This window comes from Salvelinus alpinus, chromosome 4, assembly GCF_045679555.1.
Source record: "Salvelinus alpinus chromosome 4, SLU_Salpinus.1, whole genome shotgun sequence".
Taxonomy (NCBI): domain Eukaryota; kingdom Metazoa; phylum Chordata; class Actinopteri; order Salmoniformes; family Salmonidae; genus Salvelinus; species Salvelinus alpinus.
This window is the reverse complement of record NC_092089.1, coordinates 81,214,685-81,234,826: the sequence shown is the minus strand read 5'-3', so window position 1 is coordinate 81,234,826 and position 20,142 is coordinate 81,214,685. Positions and strand designations below refer to the sequence as shown.

Here is a 20,142-nt window from a genome sequence, read left to right as displayed (position 1 = left end):
GGGACTTGCTTCCATTCAGCCACAAGAGCATTAGTGAGGTCGGGCACTGATGTTGAGCGATTAGGCCTGGCTCGCAGTTGGCGTTCCAATTCATCCCAAAGGTGTTCGATGGGGTTGAGGTCAGGGCTCTGTGCAGGCCTGTCAAGTTCTTCCATACAGATCTCAACAAACCATTTCTGTATGGATCTCACTTTGTGCATGGTGCATTGTCATGCTGAAACAGGAAAGGGCCTTCCCCAAACTGTTGCCACAAAGTTGGAGGCACAGAATCATCTAGAATGTAATTGTATGCTGTAGTTTTAGGATTTCCCTTGACTGGAACTAAGGGGCTTAGCCCGAACCATGAAAAACAGCCCCAGACCATTATTCCCGCTCCATCAAACTTTACAGTTGGCACTATGCATTGGGGCAGGTAGTATTGGTGCAGTTTGGAACTTGGTAGTGAGTGTTGGAACCGAGAACAGATGATTTTTACACGCTATGCGCTTCAGCGGTTCCGTTCTGTGTTTGGTCTACCACTTCACAGAAATTTTACAAACTGACTTGTTGGTAAGGTGGCATCCTATGACGGTGCCACATTGAAAGTCACTGAGCTCTTCAGTATGGCCATTCTACTGCCAATGTTTGTCAATGGAGATTGCATGGCTGTGTGCTCGACTTTATACAACTGTCAGCAACGGGTGTGGCTGAAATAGCCAAATCCACTAATTTGAAGGGGTGTCCACATATTTTTGTATATATAGTGTCGCTGTAACATTGCGCTACCTTAAATAGTTCCAGTAAACCCAGAGACACCTCTTCACTGTTGACGTTGAGACTGGTGTTTTGCGGGTACTATTTAATAAACCTGCCTGCTGAGGACTTGTGAGGCGTCTGTTTCTTACACTAGACTCACTAATGTACTTGTCCTCTTGCTCAGTTGTGCACCGGGGCCTCCCACTCCTCTTTCTATTCTGGTTAGAGCCAGTTTGCGCTGTTCTGTGAAGGGAGTAGTACACAGTGTTGTACGAGATCTTCAGTTTCTTGGCAATTTCTCACATGGAATAGCCTTCATTTCTCAGAACAAGAATAGACTGACGAGTTTCAGAAGAAAGTGCTTTGTTTCTGGCCATTTTGAGCCCGTAATTGAACCCACAAGTGCTGATGCTCCAGATACTCAACTAGTCTAAAGAAGGCCAGTTTTATTGCTTCTTTAATTAGGACAACAGTTTTCAGCTGTGCTACAAAAAGATGCCATTACTATTTCTCTCTATAGTGACTTTGTCCCACCTCTTCCAGATAGGCTACCTTGCAAGTGAGGCAAAGCCTTTATATAAGGATTAGGCTAGTTTAATGTTTATTTTCCAAGTCTGTTGTATCTAGAGATAACTGAGTGGCCAAATTCAATATCTTTGAATTAATTAATTATATTTTATATCGAGGACATTACCTCTTAGATTGAATGGTCATGACAGATGTAGTCTAATAATTTGTCAAATAGGAAAATAAACCATAGAGACAATATTTATGATCAATGCCTCCTTTCAGCATGAAGGGGTGGCAGGTAGCCTAGTGGTTAGAGCATTGGGTCAGTAATTAAAAGGTTGCTGGATCGAATTCTCGAGCTGACAAGGTAAAAATCTGTTGTTCTGCCCCTGAATAAGGTAGATAACCCACTATTCCCTGGTAGGCTGTCATTGTAAATAAGAATTTATTCTTAATTGACTTACCAGGTAATGTAAAGTTTATATAAAAAATGAAGAGCATAGATTTTCTCTCCAAGTGGTTCTCCGACAGAGGACGCTATTACGCCTTCGACACGTGTTGTTGTCCTCCGGGTTCCCATAAATCAATTTTGTAGTTTATTTTGGCACCGACTTTAACCCAGCAGTAAAATCTCGCGTAATTTGGTCAGCTGACACACTGCCACTGGACAGGGCCGTTGCCGGTGAGTCGCTTGCATCAAAGATTGTGAACTCTGTGCGGCTTGCATCGTGCTATACCTCTGTGGCTTGCAAAGCTATTAGCTAGTAACAGAGGACATACAAAAAGATCCGGGAAAGGGGTGTCGTCTGAAAGCTGGAAACTGTGAAAGAAACAACTGAAGTAAGGAACTTTTAGGGAACAGATATATCGTTATCACTATTCCGCTCTTATAGCATTAGCTAGTTAACTTCCGCGTGTGTAGCTAGCTAACGTTAGCTGGCTAGCTAACGTAGCTAAGTCACAAACCCAGCCAACTAACGTTAGTTAGTTAACTAAGTTAATAACTCTAGGAACGTGTATTTGTTTGGTAGTTAACTAGAAGGCACAGCCCATGCAATATTTCTTGCAGTTCGTATCAATTGGGTTTTCCGGTTAGCTAGTTATCTAACGTTACCTCACAGATAGCAATAAGGCCGGTTATTTATACAAATCCTTGGTTACCTAGCTACGTAGCTAGCTAACGTTAGCACAAAGACCGTAGCAAACAGTTGCAAACGTTTGCAAACGGAAACCGTCTACTCCAAACGTAAAACGTTTTGCAACGAAAACTAGATTTTCTATTGGACAAATTCAGGTAGGCCCCTCCCCGTTTAATTCTGTTTGCTTCCGTCTGGTTCTGTTTGGTTCCTAGTGAATACCTAGATCGAAAATATAAAAGACAACGTCGTCACAAATCTGGGACCAGCGCCCATAGCGATCCTATTCCTAATTCTATACCAGCGTCCTTGCTAACGATGAGTGCCGTAACTAACTAGCATAGTTGGTCCCTCTGGCATAGAAATATAACGTTAAATCCATCCTGCTGGTCCCAGAGCCATGCATTTAGAGAATTGGGCAATGCTATTTATGCAATATGATGCATTTACATGACAGTTCGACATTATAAGGCAGCCATGTTAGCTCCCCATTAACATTTCATGGGGAATACATAAACAATGCGATGTAACAATGTCTAGATTTATAACAATATTAAACATTCTGAAAGTTGGCCTAGCTCTCTGTGTCGCTGGCTGATCCCGTTGTTGAAAATAGTTCTGTGATATTAGAATCCCGTTGTCTTAACCTTTGTCATCTTCAACCTAGGTGTATATACTAGTCTCTACCTGGTTGGTTACTGCTGGCTAGCAAAGAACCCATATGACAGAAAAGTGCTGACGGTGAGGCTTGGTACTGGCTAGTAACGTTACTGCGTACCATAATATTGGTTTATGGCTTAGGCTAATGTTACCTCCTGCTGGGATAGCATTTGGTTCTTGAGCTAGCTTTGACTGTTTAAATATTTACCAGCTAGCTACCTAAAGCAAAACAACGTGGCTAGCTAAGTTGGCTAGTTACGACCTTTCTAACTCATTATCTACTATACCTAGTGTGTGTGTGTGTGAGAGACTGAGAAAGAGACAGGGAGACTGTACCAGGAGGACTAACATACAAACTTGTTATTCATATGGAGGATATTTTTTTTGTAACCTAGCAACACAAGAACAGCCCCTTACTCACAGCCATCATCAGTTCAAGGCGGCTAAGAGGAATCATTGTCTGAACAGATTAGTAACTGTGGTCTTTTAATGATTCACCCACGGTGCATCAGAGGTAACGATGATGATCTCTGTGCTCATGAATGTGCGTGTAATCCTGTTTACCACTCACAGGCCTGATGTTATGTTTCAGGTTTTAAGTTTTAATGTCACATCCACAGGTACAGTACAATTCCATTCTTGCTAGCTCTAAACCCAACAATGCAGTAATCAATATCAATGTAGTACTAAAAATAACACAAGGTAGAACAAAAACACACAAGAAATAAAAATAACATGAGAAGTAAGTAAGCTATATACAGGGCCAGTTCTAATACCATATTTACACTGTGCAGGGTTACTGGACTGCTCGACCTTGATATGTATAGGCGTAAGGTAACTAGGAATTTGGTATTTTATTAGGATGCCTATTAGCTGTTGCAAAAGCAGCAGCTACTTTTCCTGGGGTCCACACAAAACATGAAACATGACATAATACAGAACATTAATAGATAAGTACAGCTCAAGGACAGAACTACATCAATTTAAAAATAGAATACGTAGCCTACATATCAATACATACACACAAACTATCTAGGTCAAATAGAGGAGAGGTGCTGTGAGGTGTTGCTTTCTATTTTTTTTAAACCAGGTTTGCTGTTCATTTGAGCAATATGCGATGGGAGTTCCATGCAATAATGTCTCTGTAATATTGTACGCTCTCTTGAATTTGTTCTGGATTTGGGGACTGAAAAGACTCCTGGTGGCATGTCTGGTGGGGAAAGTGTGTGTTAGAGCTGTGTGTAAGCTGACTATGCAAACAGTTTTGAATTTTGAACACATTAATGTTTCTTATAGAAATAAGTGATGCAGTCACTCTCCTCAACTCTTAGCCAAGAGAGGCTGGCATGCATAGTATTTATATTAGCCCTCTGATTACAATGAAGAGAAAGGCATGCTGCTCTGTTCTGGGCCAGCTGCGGCATAACTAAGTCTTTCCTTGCAGCACTCGACAACACGACTGGACAATAATCAGATAGACAAAACTAGAGCTTGCGGGACTTGCTTTTTGGTATGCAGTGTCATAAAAGCAGAGCATCTCTTTATTACGAACAGACCTCCCCATCTTTACAACCATTGAATCTATATTCTTTGACCATGACTGTTTACAATTTAAGGTAACACTGTAATTTTGTCTCCTCAACTTGTTCTATAGCCACACCATTCATTATCAGATTCAGCTGAGGTCTAGAACTTAGGGAATGATTTGTACCAAATACAATGCTTTTAGTTTTAGATGTTCAGGACCAGTTTAAGGACAGGTATTTTTGGGAGAACAGACGCATCGGCAAAAGTCTGTGAATCTCAAGGTCTTAGGGTAAAATATTAAGACACTTTGAAAGGAAGGCTTGCCTACACAAAAACAACAATGATGAAAATATTAATATTTTCATAAATACTTTAGAGGAAAATTTACAGTTATGGATGCAAAATGAGTGTTAATATACACTGCTCCAAAAAATAAAGGGAACACTTAAACAACACAATGTAACTCCAAGTCAATCACACTTCTGTGAAATCAAACTGTCCACTTAGGAAGCAACACTGATTGACAATAAATTTCACATGCTGTTGTGCAAATGGAATAGACAACAGGTGGAAATTATAGGCAATTAGCAAGACACCCCCAATAAAGGAGTGGTTCTGCAGGTGGTGAGCACAGACCACTTCTCAGTTCCTATGCTTCCTGGCTGATGTTTTGGTCACTTTTGAATGCTGGCGGTGCTTTCACTCTAGTGGTAGCATGAGATGGAGTCTACAACCCACACAAGTGGCTCAGGTAGTGCAGCTCATCCAGGATGGCACTTCAATGCGAGCTGTGGCAAGAAGGTTTGCTGTGTCTGTCAGCGTAGTGTCCAGAGCATGGAGGCTCTACCAGGAGACAGGCCAGTACATCAGGAGGCGTGGAGGAGGACGTAGGAGGGCAACAACCCAGCAGCAGGACCGCTACCTCCGCCTTTGTGCAAGGAGGAGCAGGAGGAGCACTGCCAGAGCCCTGCAAAATGACCTCCAGCAGGCCACAAATGTGCATGTGTCTGCTCAAACGGTCAGAAACAGACTCCATGAGGGTGGTATGAGGGCCCGACGTCCACAGGTGGGGGTTGTGCTTACAACCCAACACCGTGCAGGACGTTTGGCATTTGCCAGAGAACACCAAGATTGGCAAATTCGCCACTGGCGCCCTGTGCTCTTCACAGATGAAAGCAGGTTCACACTGAGCACATGTGACAGTCTGGAGACGCCGTGGAGAACGTTCTGCTGTCTGCAACATCCTCCAGCATGACCGGTTTGGCGGTGGGTCAGTCATGGTGTGGGGTGACATTTCTTTGGGGGGCCGCACAGCCCTCCATGTGCTCGCCAGAGGTAGCCTGACTGCCATTAGGTACCGAGATGAGATCCTCAGACCCCTTGCGAGGCCATATGCTGGTGCGGTTGGCCCTGGGTTCCTCCTAATGCAAGACAATGCTAGACCTCATGTGGCTGGAGTGTGTCAGCAGTTCCTGCAAGAGGAAGGCATTGATGCTATGGACTGGCCCGCCCGTTCCCCAGACCTGAATCCAATTGAGCACATCTGGGACATCATGTCTCGCTCCATCCACCAACGCCACGTTGCACCACAGACTGTCCAGGAGTTGGCGGATGCTTTAGTCCAGGTCTGGGAGGAGATCCCTCAGGAGACCATCCGCCACCTCATCAGGAGCATGCCCAGGCGTTGTAGGGAGGTCATACAGGCACGTGGAGGCCACACACACTACTGAGCCTCATTTTGACTTGTTTCAAGGACATTACATCAAAGTTGGATCAGCCTGTAGTGTGGTTTTCCACTTTAATTTTGAGTGTGACTCCAAATCCAGACCTCCATGGGTTGATAAATTTGATTTCCATTGAAATTTTTTGTGTGATTTTGTTGTCAGCACATTCAACTATGTAAAGAAAAAAGTATTTAATAAGAATATTTCATTCATTCAGATCTAGGATGTGTTATTTTAGTGTTCCCTTAATTTTTTTGAGCAGTGTATTAAAGATTTCTTCACCAAATTTCATCATGATACTGTTGTAGTCATCTGAAAATTCAGTGTACCTCATAAGCCAAGAAATCACCCGTAACTTGAATATATTAAGAGAGAATGCCAGGAGTGTGCAAAGCTGTCAAGGCAAAGGTTGGCTACTTTAAATAATTTAACACTTTTTTTTGTTTACTACATGATTCCATGTGTGTTATTTCATAGTTTTGGTGTTTTCAATATTATTCTACAATGTAGAAAATTGTAAAAATAAAGAAAAACCCTTGAATGAGTAGGTGTGTCCAAACCTTTCACTTGTACTGTATTTGCGCTCCACAGGAGCGGAATAAGTGGAATACTGTCAAATACATCGAACACGTGGTTTTCCATGTGATTGATGCCATTTCATTCACTCCGTTCCAGCCATTATAATGAGCTGTCCTTCCCACATTTTTTTTTATACCCTACCAATGGCACAGGGTTCGCACTTTAGTCAATTTCTTGTTAGATTGTAAATCACCTCAGGCTTGACAGCTGCAGTTCTCAAATGCGTGAGTGCCTCTATCGCCGCAGTGCAGACCACACAGATACAGACCAATATTGTCTCTGGGGGAGTACCTGTGCTTACTCAGGAAGTCAACAAACTCCGCATGACTGGTGAACATTTCTTTAATTATGTTTATGAAATTAAGACTGTTATTATGCCATGTGATGTGATCACATGCAATGCTCCGGTTATCAGAACAATGCTTCATTGCAGTTCATATGAGAACGTGAGTACACCCAAAAGGGATCACTCGCACATATTACGATAGCCAGCTAGCTTTTTAACATAAACACTGAAGCGTTAATAACGGTTACAAATGTTATGCTTAGAACGAGTACTGACAGAAAGCCAACCAATTACACATCACCGAAGCCCTTGATGAAAGTTAGCTTTGCATCAAAAATATGGTTGATTGAAAAGCCTTATTTTGAGACTTTGTATCCTACCTTGTAACAATAACACTACATTTGGAAAATGTAAAGGCCAATTGTAGTCTGTACTTCAAAATACACACATTCAAAGTAAATATGAAAGTAGTTAAAATAAAATAGCAATTTTTCTAATCATTCATGCTCCGTTTGACCTTACAATGGAATTGCCCCAATGCGTATATGGTTGCGTCATCAGCATACATGGGCACACATGCTTTGTTACATGCCAGCGGCAGGTCATTGGTAAAACAGAAAAGAGTAGAGGGCCTAGAGAGCTGCCCTGCGGTACAACACACTTTACATGTTTGACATTAGAGAAGCTTACGTTAAAGAAAACCCTCCGTCCTATTAGATAAAAGGCATAACACATGTTTTTTCAAAAACAGGTTATAGTCAATAATGTCAAAGGCTGCACTGAAATCTAACAGTACAGTTCCCACAGTTGTTTTATTATCAATTTATTTCAACCAATCATCAGACAATTGTCAGTGCAGTACATGTTGAGTGCCCTTCTCTGTAAGCATGCTGAAAGTCTGTTGTTATTTTGTTTACAGAGAAATAGCATTGTATTTGGTGAAGCACATTTTCTTCCAACAGTTTGCTAAGAGCTGGCAGCAAGCTGATAAGCACTCTTGGGTAGTGGAATGACTTTGGCTTCCCTCCAGGCCTGAGGACAAATACTTCCCCCTAGGCTCAGATTAAAGATATTACAGACAGGTGTGGCTATAGAGTCAGCTACCATCCTCAGTAGCTTTCCATCTAAGGTATATTATTATTGATCGATAACAATAATTTCCCCACCTCTCCCACACTAACTTTACAAAATTATAACTGGCAATGCTTTTCTTTAACTATTAGTTATTTTTTATGAGTGAGTACGGTGGCTCACTTAGTTGTTGGCATTTCCTGTCTGTTTGCCCACTTTGCCAATTTAAGTCATAAAAATAATTGGCAACATCAAATGGCTTGTGATGAATAAGCCATCTGATTTGATTAACCTCTCTGGGATATGTGGGACGGTATTGTCCTACCTGGCCAACATCCAGTGAAAATGCGGAGCGCCAAATTCAAATAAATTACTATAAAAATTACTATAAAAATTAAACTTTCATGAAATTACACATTCAATATACCAAATTTAAGCTACACTTGTTGTGAATTCAGCCAACGTGTCAGATTTCAAAAATGCTTTACGGCGAAAGCAAACAATGCTAGTATCTGAGGATAGCGCCCCAGCTAACAATCACAGACCATCATATTTCAACACTCCCGGCGCGACACAAAACACAGAAATAAAGATATAATTCATGCCTTTGACGAGCTTCTTCTGTTGGCACTCCAATATGTCCCATAAACATCACAAATGGTCCTTTTGTTCGATTAATTCCGTAGCATGCTTTCTGGTCACGCGCCTCTAACAAACAGTACACTTCACTGGAGCCTCATTCTGAACATGGCTACTTCTTAATTTCTCAAAGGAAAAACCTCAACATATGTTCTCATGTTATTTGAGACTAAATTGATTTTATTTATGTATTATATTAAGTTAAAATAAAAGTGTTCATTGTTCATTCAGTATTGTTGAAATTGTCATTATTACAAACGTGTGTGTGTATGATATATATATATTTTTTTTAATCGGCCGATTAATCGGTAACGGCTTTTTTTGTCCTCCAATAATCGGTATCGGCGTTGAAAAATCATAATCGGTGGACCTCTAATATTTATATCCACAAATCTCGGTTTACATTGGCGCCATGTTCAGAAATGCCTCCAAAATATCCGGAGAAATTGCAGAGAGCCACGTCAAATAACAGAAATACTCATCATACACTTTGATGAAAGATGCATGTTTTACATATAATTAAAGATACAGTTGTTCTTATTGCAACCGCTGTCAGATTTCAAAAAAACTTTACGTAAAAAGCACACCACGCAATAATCTGAGACGGCGCTCAAACATAACAACATTTCTCCACCATGTTGGAGTCAACAGAAATTACATCACAAATATTCCCTTACCTTTGATCATCTTCATCAGAATGCACTCCCAGGAGTCCTAGTTCCACAATAAATCGTTGTTTTGTTCGATAATGTACATTATGTCTAAGTAGCTACTTTTGCTAGCATGTTTAGTGCACATGTCCAAACGCTCGCGCAAATGCAGGCGAACTCGGACGAAAACTTAAAAAAATTATATAACAGGTCGAATAAACTGGTCAAACTAAGTAGAGAGTCAATCTTCAGGATGTTGTTATCATATATATCCAATAACGTTCCAACCGGAGCATTCCTTCATGTCGGTAGAAGTTATGGAACGCAAGGCGATATCATGAGGAAAGCGCGTGACCAGGAACTGGAATTCTGCCAGACCAATGCCTGAAACACCTCCCATCCGGCCCCACATCACACTAGAGGCTTCATTCCATGTTCTACAGACTGTTGACATCGAGTGGAAGGTGTAGGAAGTGCAAATAGATCCATATCTTACAGGGAATTGAATCGGCGATGAGTTGAACATTGACCAGTCTCAGAATTCTCACTTCCTGTTTGGATTTTTTCTCAGGTTTTTGCCTGCCATATGAGTTCTGTTATACTCACATACATCATTCAAACAGTTTTAGAAACGTCAGAGTTTTATATCCAATAGTAATAATAATATGCATATATTAGCATCTGGGACAGAGTAGGAGGCAGTTCACTATGGGCACGCAATTCATCCAAAAGTGAAAATGCTGCCCCCTATCATAAAGAAGTTAAGTTCTTGGCTTTTACCGGAACAGCTACCATGTCCTTGAACCTCAGGAAGTTGACCACTATCGGCTTGGGCCGGTGATGTGTTTTCCAGTTCTTTTGGCGCGCATCTAGAGATATGATAAACAAAGTAGGAGCAGCGTATATAGTTTGTAGAGTCAATATACAGTTGAAGTTGGAAGTTTACGTACACTTAGGTTGGAGTTATTAAAACTAGTTTTTCAACCACTCCACACATGTTTTGTTAACAAACTATAGTTTTGGATAGTCTGTTTGTACATCTACTTTGTGCATGTCACAAGTATTTCTTCCAGCAATTGTTTACAGACAGATTATATCAGTCTTATGACTTGGGGATAGAGCAGGGTTCCCTAATTGGTGACCCACGGGCCAAATTTTCCCCCACAAGCTTTCTGAGCAAAAAATTATATTCTTATTTTTTATTTTTTTACTGTAAAAACATCAGGAAATCAGCCCCAAATCAAATCAATTTATATAGCCCTTCGTACATCAGCTGATATCTCAAAGTGCTGTACAGAAACCCAGCCAAAAACCCCAAACAGCAAGCAATGCAGGTGTAGAAGCACGGTGGCTAGGAAAAACTCTCTAGAAAGGCCAAAACCTAGGAAGAAACCTAGAGAGGAACCAGGCTATGAGGGGTTGCCAGTACTCTTCTGGCTGTGCCGGGTGGAGATTATAACAGAACATGGCCAAGATGTTCATAAATGACCAGCATGGTCAAATAATAATAATCACAGTAGTTGTCGAGGGTGCAGCAAGTCAGCACCTCAGGAGTAAATGTCAGTTGGCTTTTCATAGCCGATCATTAAGAGTATCTCTACCGCTCCTGCGGTCTCTAGAGAGTTGAAAACAGCAGGTCTGGGACAGGTAGCACGTCCGGTGAATAGGTCAGGGTTCCATAGCCGCAGACAGAACAGTTGAAACTGCAGCAGCAGCACGGCCAGGTGGACTGGGGACAGCAAGGAGTCATCATGCCAGGTAGTCCTGAGGCATGGTCCTAGGGCTTAGGTCATCCGATAGAGAAAGAAAGAGAGAATTAGCATACTTAAATTCACACAGGACACCGGATAAGACAGGAGAAGTACTCCAGATATAACGGACTGATCCTAGCCCCCCAACACATAAACTACTGCAGCATAAATACTGGAGGCTGAGACAGGAGGGGTCAGGAGACACTGTGGCTCCATCCGATGATACCCTCGGACAGGGCCAAACAGGCAGGATATAACCCGACCCACTTTGCCAAAGCACAGCCCCCACACCACTAGAGGGATATCTTCAATCACCAGCTTACATTCCTGAGACAAGGCCGAGTATTGCCCACAAAGATCTCCGGCACGGCACAACCCAAGGGGGGGCGCCAACCCAGACAGGAAGATCACGTCAGTGACTCAACCCACTCAAGTGACGCACCCCTCCTAGGGACGGCATGGAAGAGCGCCGGTGACTCAGCCCCTGTAATAGGGTTAGAGGCAGAGAATCCCAGTGGAGAGAGGGGAACCGGCCAGGCAGAGACAGCAAGGGCGGTTCGTTGTTCCAGAGCCTTTCCGTTCACCTTCACACTCCTGGGCCAGACTACACTCAATCATATGACCTACTGAAGAGATGAGTCTTCATTAAAGACTTAAAGGTTGAGACCGAGTCTGCGTCTCTCACATGGGTAGGCAGACCATTCCATAAAAATGGAGCTCTATAGGAGAAAGCCCTGCCTCCAGCTGTTTGCTTAGAAATTCTAGGGACAATTAGGAGGCCTGCGTCTTGTGACCGTAGCGTACGTGTAGGTATGTACGGCAGGACCAAATCGGAAAGATAGGTAGGAGCAAGCCCATGTAATGCTTTGTAGGTTAGCAGTAAAACCTTGAAATCAGCCCTTGCCTTAACAGGAAGCCAGTGTAGGGAGGCTAGCACTGGAGTAATATGATCAATTTTTTGGGTTCTAGTCAGGATTCTAGCAGCCGTATTTAGCACCAACTGAAGTTTATTTAGTGCTTTATCCGGGTAGCCGGAAAGTAGAGCATTGCAGTAGTCTAACCTAGAAGTAACAAAAGCATGGATACATTTTTCTGCATCATTTTTGGACAGTAAGTTTCTGATTTTTGCAATGTCACGTAGATGGAAAAAAGCTGTCCTTGAAACAGTCTTGATATGTTCGTCAAAAGAGAGATCAGGGTCCAGAGTAACGCCGAGGTCCTTCACAGTTTTATTTGAGACGACTGTACAACCATCAAGATTCATTGTCAGATTCAACAGACGATCTCGTTGTTTCTTGGGACATAGAACAAGCATATCTGTTTTGTCCGAGTTTAAAAGTAGAAAGTTTGCAGCCATCCACTTCCTTATGTTTGAAACACAGGCTTCTAGCGAGGGCAATTTTGGAGCTTCACCATGTTTCATTGACATGTACAGCTGTGTGTCATCCGCATAGCAGTGAAAGTTAACATAATGTGTTCGAATGACATCCCCAAGAGGTAAAATATATAGTGAAAACAATAGTGGTCCTTAAACAGAACCTTGAGGAACACTGACATTTACAGTTGATTTGTCAGAGGACAAACTGTTCAGAGACAAACTGATATCTTTCCCAATTGATTTTTATTTAAGGAATCTGTTCCCAAGTATTCTCTCACACAAGAGATGTGATTGTATACAAATGTGAGCAAGGTTTAAAAATATTGTTTTAGTCAAACATTATATATTCTATTTCAAATTTTTCTTTTTTTCTTAGGCTAGCTTAATTTTGTCAAAAATGTCCATTCAATGCAACTGATATCCATGCGACGGAATCAACATTTTTTTCTAATTTTCAGATATTTTCCAAAATAGTTTTGTTGGTGACTCTATTGCCAATCTTACTGTGTTATCCACTGACTGACATTGTAAGTGTTTAGTTCAGCATAGAAAGGGATAGCGAAATGGCCTAATTGAGTTTCGCAGTGTACCGTTTCAGGCCTCTGACATCTAGCATCAACTAAGGGGTCTGGAGTCTGGACCTCTATAGTGTAAAGTCAGTCGTGCTCAATAACAGGGTTCCCCAACTGGTTTTATTTGTCCCCGCAAGCTTTCTGAGCAACAAAGAAAAACACCAGGAAATCAGCTCAAAGTGATTTCTATTTAAGGAATCTGTTCCCAAGTGTTCTCACACATGATCGTATACAAATGGAAGCAAAGTTTAAAATAATTGTTTTAGTCTAACATATCTGTTGGGTCTTCTTGCAGTCAATTTGCATCCCTCTGAATCTAGTTGATAATCCCTGGGATAGCGGCTGAGTTGATGCACTGGTGCCCCTTTTCCGAGCCTTCCTTTCACACCGCATGATATAGACGTCCTGGAAGGCAGGGAGCTCGGCACAGTTATGTTTCCTAGAGTTCAGGTGAAATGGATCTAATCACTGGATTGTGATAAGGGTCTCTGGTACTGTTAGACATGTCTCTGTCGTGGAGCTTAAAGTTGCTTGATAGAAAAACATTGCTGCTGATTGTGCCTCATCGCTGATTGTGCCTCATATGGAAGAGAGTTTTGTAACCTAGCAACACAAGAAAAGCTCCTTTCTCACAGGCATCAGTTCAAGGCGGTCAAGAGGACTTACTGTCTGAAAGGAAAGGGGATACTTTGTCAGTTGAACAACTGAATGCATTCAACCGAAATGTGTTCCGCATTTAAACCAACCCCTCTGGACAGATGAGCAGCTGTTTACATGCAATCAAATGTGGTCTTTTAATGATTCACGTAAGCCCACGGTGCATCAGAAGTAATGATGATGATCGTTGTGGTCATGAATGTGGATGTAATCCTGTTTACCACTCGCAGGCCTGATGTTATGACTCCTAGAATGTATCTAATCACCAGATTTGTGTTGAGGGTTGCTTGTACTGTGTTAGACATGTCTGTCGTAGAGCTAGTTGCTTGTGAGAAAGAAACATTGCTGCTGATTGTGCCTTGACTTCTATTTCTTTTTCCCCTCAGGGTCACCTCAGAGAGTGTTGTACATCCAAGTGGGTATTTTGTGAGGTGAGTTTTTACATAATTTCTAGGGCTTGACATTCACTTTTTTTGCCACTTGTTTTTCGGACAAGTAGGACTGGTTCAAGTCAATTCATTTTTTTAAACGATTTGGATAGGAAACACACTAACGTTTCTAAAACTGTTAAAATAATGTCTGTGAGTATAACAGAACTTATTTGGCAGGCGAAACCCTGAGGACAAACCATCCAGGATTTTTTTTTTTTTGGAGGTGACTTTTCTATTGGGTTTCTATGGGTAACTAGATTTATAAGGCACCTGGTTGCAGTTCCTATGGCTTCCACTAGATGTCAACAGTCTAGAAATTTGTTGATGTTTTTCCTTTGAGAAATGAAGAAGTACGGCTGTTCAGAATGAGTGTCAAGCCAAGAGTACTCTTTTGTTTGGTGCGTGCTCCAGGTCACGCGCTCCACTGTGATTTTATCCGCTATTGAACACAGTATATTCCGTCTTAAATTTGATCGATTATTTACGTTTTAGGATACCTAAAGTTGGATTAGGAAAGTTGTTTGAAATGTTTGGACCAAGTTTACAGGTAACTTATTAGATCATTTGTAGTCATGTTGGGCGAGTTGGAACCAGTGTTTTTCTGAATCAAACGCGCCAAATAAATGGACATTTTGGGGATAAAAAAAGGAGTTTATCGAACAAAAGGACCATTTGTGATGTTTCTGGGACATATTGGAGTGCCAACAGAAGAAGATCTTCAAAGCTAAGGCATGAATTATATCGTTATTTCTGACTTTCGTGTCGCACCTGCTTGGTTGAAATATGATTTTCATGTGTTTGCATGGTGGGGTGCTGTCCTCAGATAATCGCATGGTTTGCTTTCGCCGTAAAGCCTTTTTGAAATCTGACACGGCAGCTCGATTAACAATAAGTTAAGCTTTATTTTGGTGTATTGCACTTGTGATTTTATGAAAGTTAAATATTTCTAATTTAATTTGAATTTCGTGCTCTGCAATTTCACCGGATGTTGTCTAGCGGAACGTCTAGCCGTAACAGGTTAACTTCATTGGGATAGTGGGCAGCATTGGGAAGTTTGGATGAAAAGCGTGCTCAGAGTAAATTGCCTGTTACTCAGGCCCAGAAGCTAGGTTATGCATATTTGGATAGAAAAAACTCTGAAGTTTCTAAAACTGTTTGAATGATGTCTGAGTATAACAGAACTCATATGGCAGGCAAAAACCTGAGAAAAAAATCCAACCAGGAAGTGGGAAATCTGAGGTTTGTAGTTTTTCAACGCTTGGCCTATCGAATATACAGTGTCTCTGGGGTCATATTACACTTCCTAAGGCTTCCACTAGATGTCAACAGTCTTTAGAACCTTGTTTGATGCTTCTACTGTGAAGGAGGGGGGAATGGGAGCTGAATGAGTCAGAGGTCTGCCAGAGTGGCATGAGCTGATCATGCGTGCTCACGTGAGAGTTAGCTTGTGTTCCATTGCATTTCTAAAGACAAAGGAATTCTCCGGTTGGAACATTATTGAAGATTTATGATAAAAACAACCTAAAGATTGATTCTATACTTCGTTTGACATTTCTACAAACTGTAATATGACTTTTATGACTCCGAATGCTGCCCCCTACACTAGTGAAGTTAAGGTAATAATTGAGTCAATGTATCATGATATCATTTTTTTTCCATTTCGCCCAGCTCCAGGGTAAAATTCCTTGGTAAAGGGGTTGAGCGGATTCAGTCTGTATTGAGTTGCATACACAGTGTCAGAGGCTAATGTCCATACTTTTCTTTCCCCCCAACCCTCCATCTGCCTGAGAATCAGGGTTTATGTCAGGAAAATGTGCAGCCTGACATTGAACCGGTACCATTTGAATTTAATGGACTTATATGCATTGGGTGCGTAACCTGATTAGGGCGTCCACCCACGTTGCTCCGAATGACAGAAATCACATTTTAGATTATGGTAATTCATATTAACAGAACAATCAACTTGAGGCCATAGGCTACATGCGAATGTTCATTCTATAATGCAATTAGCGAGAAAACCCTGTTGTCAAAAGCGCACTGTACATGCAAGGTTTCATGTGACAGAGATGAAAATATCCGTTAGAAATGTAGAGAGGGGAGATATAATGATGCAACAACTAGCATGGATTGCTAATAGAGGTCGACCGATTGATTTTTCAACGCCGATACCGATTATTGGAGGACCAAAAAAGCCGAAACCGATTAAGTCCGCGGCTTTTGTGGAGTGATGGGTAACGATGCTTCGTGGGTGACTGTTGTCTGTGTGCAGAGGGTCCCTGGTTCGAGCCCGGGTATGGGCGAGGGGACGGACGTAAAGTCATACTGTTACATTGATGCTGTTGACCCGGATCACTGGTTGCTGCGGGGAAAAAGGAGGTCGAAAGGGAGGTGAGTGTAACTGATGTGAAATGGCTAGCTAGCTAGCGGTGGTGCTAGCTAGTTAGCGGCTAATAGCGTTTCAATCGGTGACGTCACTCGCTTTGAGACCTTGAAGTAGTGGTTCCCCTTGCTCTGCAAGGGTCGCGGCTTTTGTGGAGCAATGGGTAACGATGCTTTGTGGGTGACTGTTGTTGATGTGTGCAGAGGGTCCCTGGTTCGCGCCCGGGTCAGGGCGAGGGGACGGACTAAAGTTAAACTGTTACATTGGTAGTTAGCGCAAAAGTTCATTTGGAAACCAGTAGAACATGAGAGAAATAGGCTACTGGTTTCAAGTGCATATGAAAGTCTTTATAAATAATTGCCTCCACATTTCTATGGTTGTATTTTACTTTGAAGCAAGGCAAGACATGCCTCATAATATAAATAAAAAATTCAGGTTTCAAACAATTATGTTTTCAAAATGCGTACTGCCTCCAGCTAATTGCAAAGTGGTGTGTGACACGCCTACCGTTGCCTGTATGCACTTGAATGGCGAATTGAATACCAATTGAGAAATTAAAATGGTAGCTCTTTTTAATCGTGGCCAAGAACTGTTTTTAACACGTGATTGCATTTAGAATTTTTACGCAATGACTGGACTTATAAAATAACCTTTCACTACAGCTGCAACAAATGAGCTGTTTGAGAAACTGTAGCAGCAGCTCTCGCACTGTGACAGATTTTCCGCTCATAGACTCTGTATCTATATGCTGTACGCTTGTGATAAAATAACTAACGAAAATACACATGCGCCAATTTAATTCCACTTAATTATGCAAATTAGCCTATAGACTGTTAACTTCTCTAGGATAGGGGGCAGCATTTTCACGTTTGGATGAAAAGCATACCCAAATTCAACTGCCAGCTACTCATCCCCAGAAGATAAGATATGTATATTGTTAGTATATTTGGATAGAAAACACTCTGAAGTTTCTAAAACTTTTGAATCATGCCTGTGAGTATAACATAACTTATTTAGCAGGCGAAACCCCGAGGACAAACCATTCAGATTTTTTTTTTGAGGTCACTCTCTTTTCAATGGATTTTCATTGGGAATACAGATTTCTAATTGACGTTCTTGCAGTTCCTACCGCTTCCACTGGATGTCAACAGTCTTTAGAAATTGGTTGAGAGTTTTTCCTTTGTGTAATGAAGAAGTACGGCCATTTTGAATCAGGGTCACTTGTTGTGTCCTGTTTTTAGAGGCGCATGACCAGAAGACTAGCTACAGTTTGTTTTAATCCTGTATTGAACACAGATCATCCCGTCTTCAATTTTATCTATTATTTACGTTAAAAAATACCTAAAGTTGTATTACAAAAGTAGTTTGAAATGTTTTGGCAAAGTTTACAGGTAACTTTTGAGATATTTTGTAGTCATGTTTCACGAGTTGGAACCGGTGTTTTTCTGGATCAAACGCGCCAAATAAATGGACATTTTGGATATATATCGACGGAATTAATCGAACAAAAGGACCATTTGTGATGTTTATGGGACATATTGGAGTGCCAACAACAGAAGCTCGTCAAAGGTAAGGCATGAATTATATTTTTATTTCTGCGTTTTGTGTCGCGCCGGGAGGGTTGAAATATGATGGTCTGTGATTGTTAGCTGGGGTGCTATCCTCAGATACTAGCATTGTTTGCTTTCGCCATAAAGCATTTTTGAATTCTGACACGTTTGCTGAATTCACAACAAGTGTAGCGTTAATTTGGTATCTTTCATGTGTATTTAATGAAAGTTTGATTTTTATAGTTATTTATTTGAATATGGCGCTCTGCATTTTCTCTGGCTTTTGGCCAAGTGAAACAGTAGCGTCCCGCCTAAACTCAGATTTTTGGATATAAATATGAAGTTTAACGAACAAAACATACATGTATTGTGTAACATGAAGTCCTATGTGTGTCATCTGATGAAGATCATCAAAGGTTAGTGATTCATTTTATCTCTTTCTGCTTTTTGTTACTCTCTTTGGCTGGAAAAATGGCTGTCTTTTTCTGTGGCTATGTACTGACCTAACATAATCGGTTGGTGTGCTTTCGCCGTAAATCCTTTTTGAAATCAGACGTTTTGGCTGGATTCACAACAAGTGTAGCTTTAATTTGGTGTCTTTCTTGTGTGATTTCATGAAAGTTTGATTTTTATAGTAATTTATTTGAATTTGGCGCTCTGCATTTTTACTGGCTTTTGGCCAAGTGGGACGTTAGCATCCCACATATCCCAGAGAAGTTAAGCATAACCGGTCAAATGTATTTCGATCGATGGGTATTTCCATCAATGATTAAGGAAAAAAGCAATATCTTGCAATGCGATTTATTTATTTTTCTTCTCCTGGACTATTGGCCAGTGACAGTTTTTTATTTATTGGCTTTTTTTTTTTTTTTTTTTTTTTGCCAAAATCGGGCTATTACCGGCTAACGGAAACCCTGCTGAGGATAAATATAATCCTTCTTTTTTGACTTCCATCTGGTAAAGAAATCAATGGAGCACACTATTGGTTAGTGCTCTGCGTGGGAGGTGTTTGTGTGGGCATAATACTAAACAGTTCCTTACTGTCAAGAAGAGCGTAGCCTACACCACACTGTGTGAAGAAAATGAAAGTAATTTCTTTCTTGGAATAAACTTTTTGACAGCCTCATTTGCATTAGCAGAGATGTTTACAATTTATTCTTAAACTATTGCTACACCACATGCTCCAAAAAAGCAATTTCTGGGTTTTGTAGTGTAAACCTTCCCATAGTGGCTAGTAGATTAATCAGCTATTAGGGTTGCAGTGCCATCTTAAATTGATGGCGCAGCAGCAAAAGAAGCAAGCAACCCATCCGTAATATGACACATTTTGAATGTGTGTGGGAACATAAAGGACTTGAAAGCAGTGGGCTTTTTAGACGACACTTGTGTAAATGCCTGGAAGATGAGCCTTTGATGGGGACACCAAAGTGGAAAGCTCGCCTCCAGATGGAAATGCATTTGGATCATTACCCAAGCAGCTCCGCAAAGACATTAATCTGCAGCAGTGCTCATAAGGTGAATTTCTCCTGAAATTGCCCGTCTTTGGTGAGATTTGAGGGATTAGTGGCTTATTACTGGTAATGTCAGTGAAATATGGGGTCTCACTCAGGTCTGTAGATCTCAGTCCAATAATGAGGTAAAGTTTGTCCTTACTGGTCTAATCCTGAACCTCTGACTTGGAGTTCTGCTCCCAGAGGCACGTCTGTTAATCCTAATTTTGATTCAAAACTTGGGTTGGCGCTCGTCTGCTACTCTATGCCCCTGTTGGCAAAATCACTAGGAATGTTAGTCACCATAATCACCAGGCACACAAGAATGACAGGATAGATGTGAAGTACCCTGTGTTGTTCTCCATAATCTAGAGGGGATGAGACGACATTGGCTAATCATTGGAATTTGAGAGACT

General features: G+C 41.3%; 1 protein-coding gene across 4 annotated transcripts in view; it reads left to right on the top strand.

Moving 5' to 3' along the window:
• The first annotated feature begins 1,899 nt into the window (after positions 1–1,899).
• The window catches only part of LOC139574524 (ecto-NOX disulfide-thiol exchanger 2-like), a 349,993-nt gene continuing 331,750 nt past the window's right edge, over positions 1,900–20,142 (top strand). For 2 of the 4 annotated variants that reach the window (XM_071399194.1, XM_071399191.1), the window contains exons 1-2: positions 1,944–2,085; positions 14,262–14,306. The gene's annotated coding sequence lies outside the window, so the exon portion shown is untranslated. Of the gene's footprint in view, positions 2,086–14,261; positions 14,307–20,142 lie in introns of all 4 variants that reach the window. The other 2 variants (XM_071399195.1, XM_071399192.1) reach the window with 2 other exon arrangements.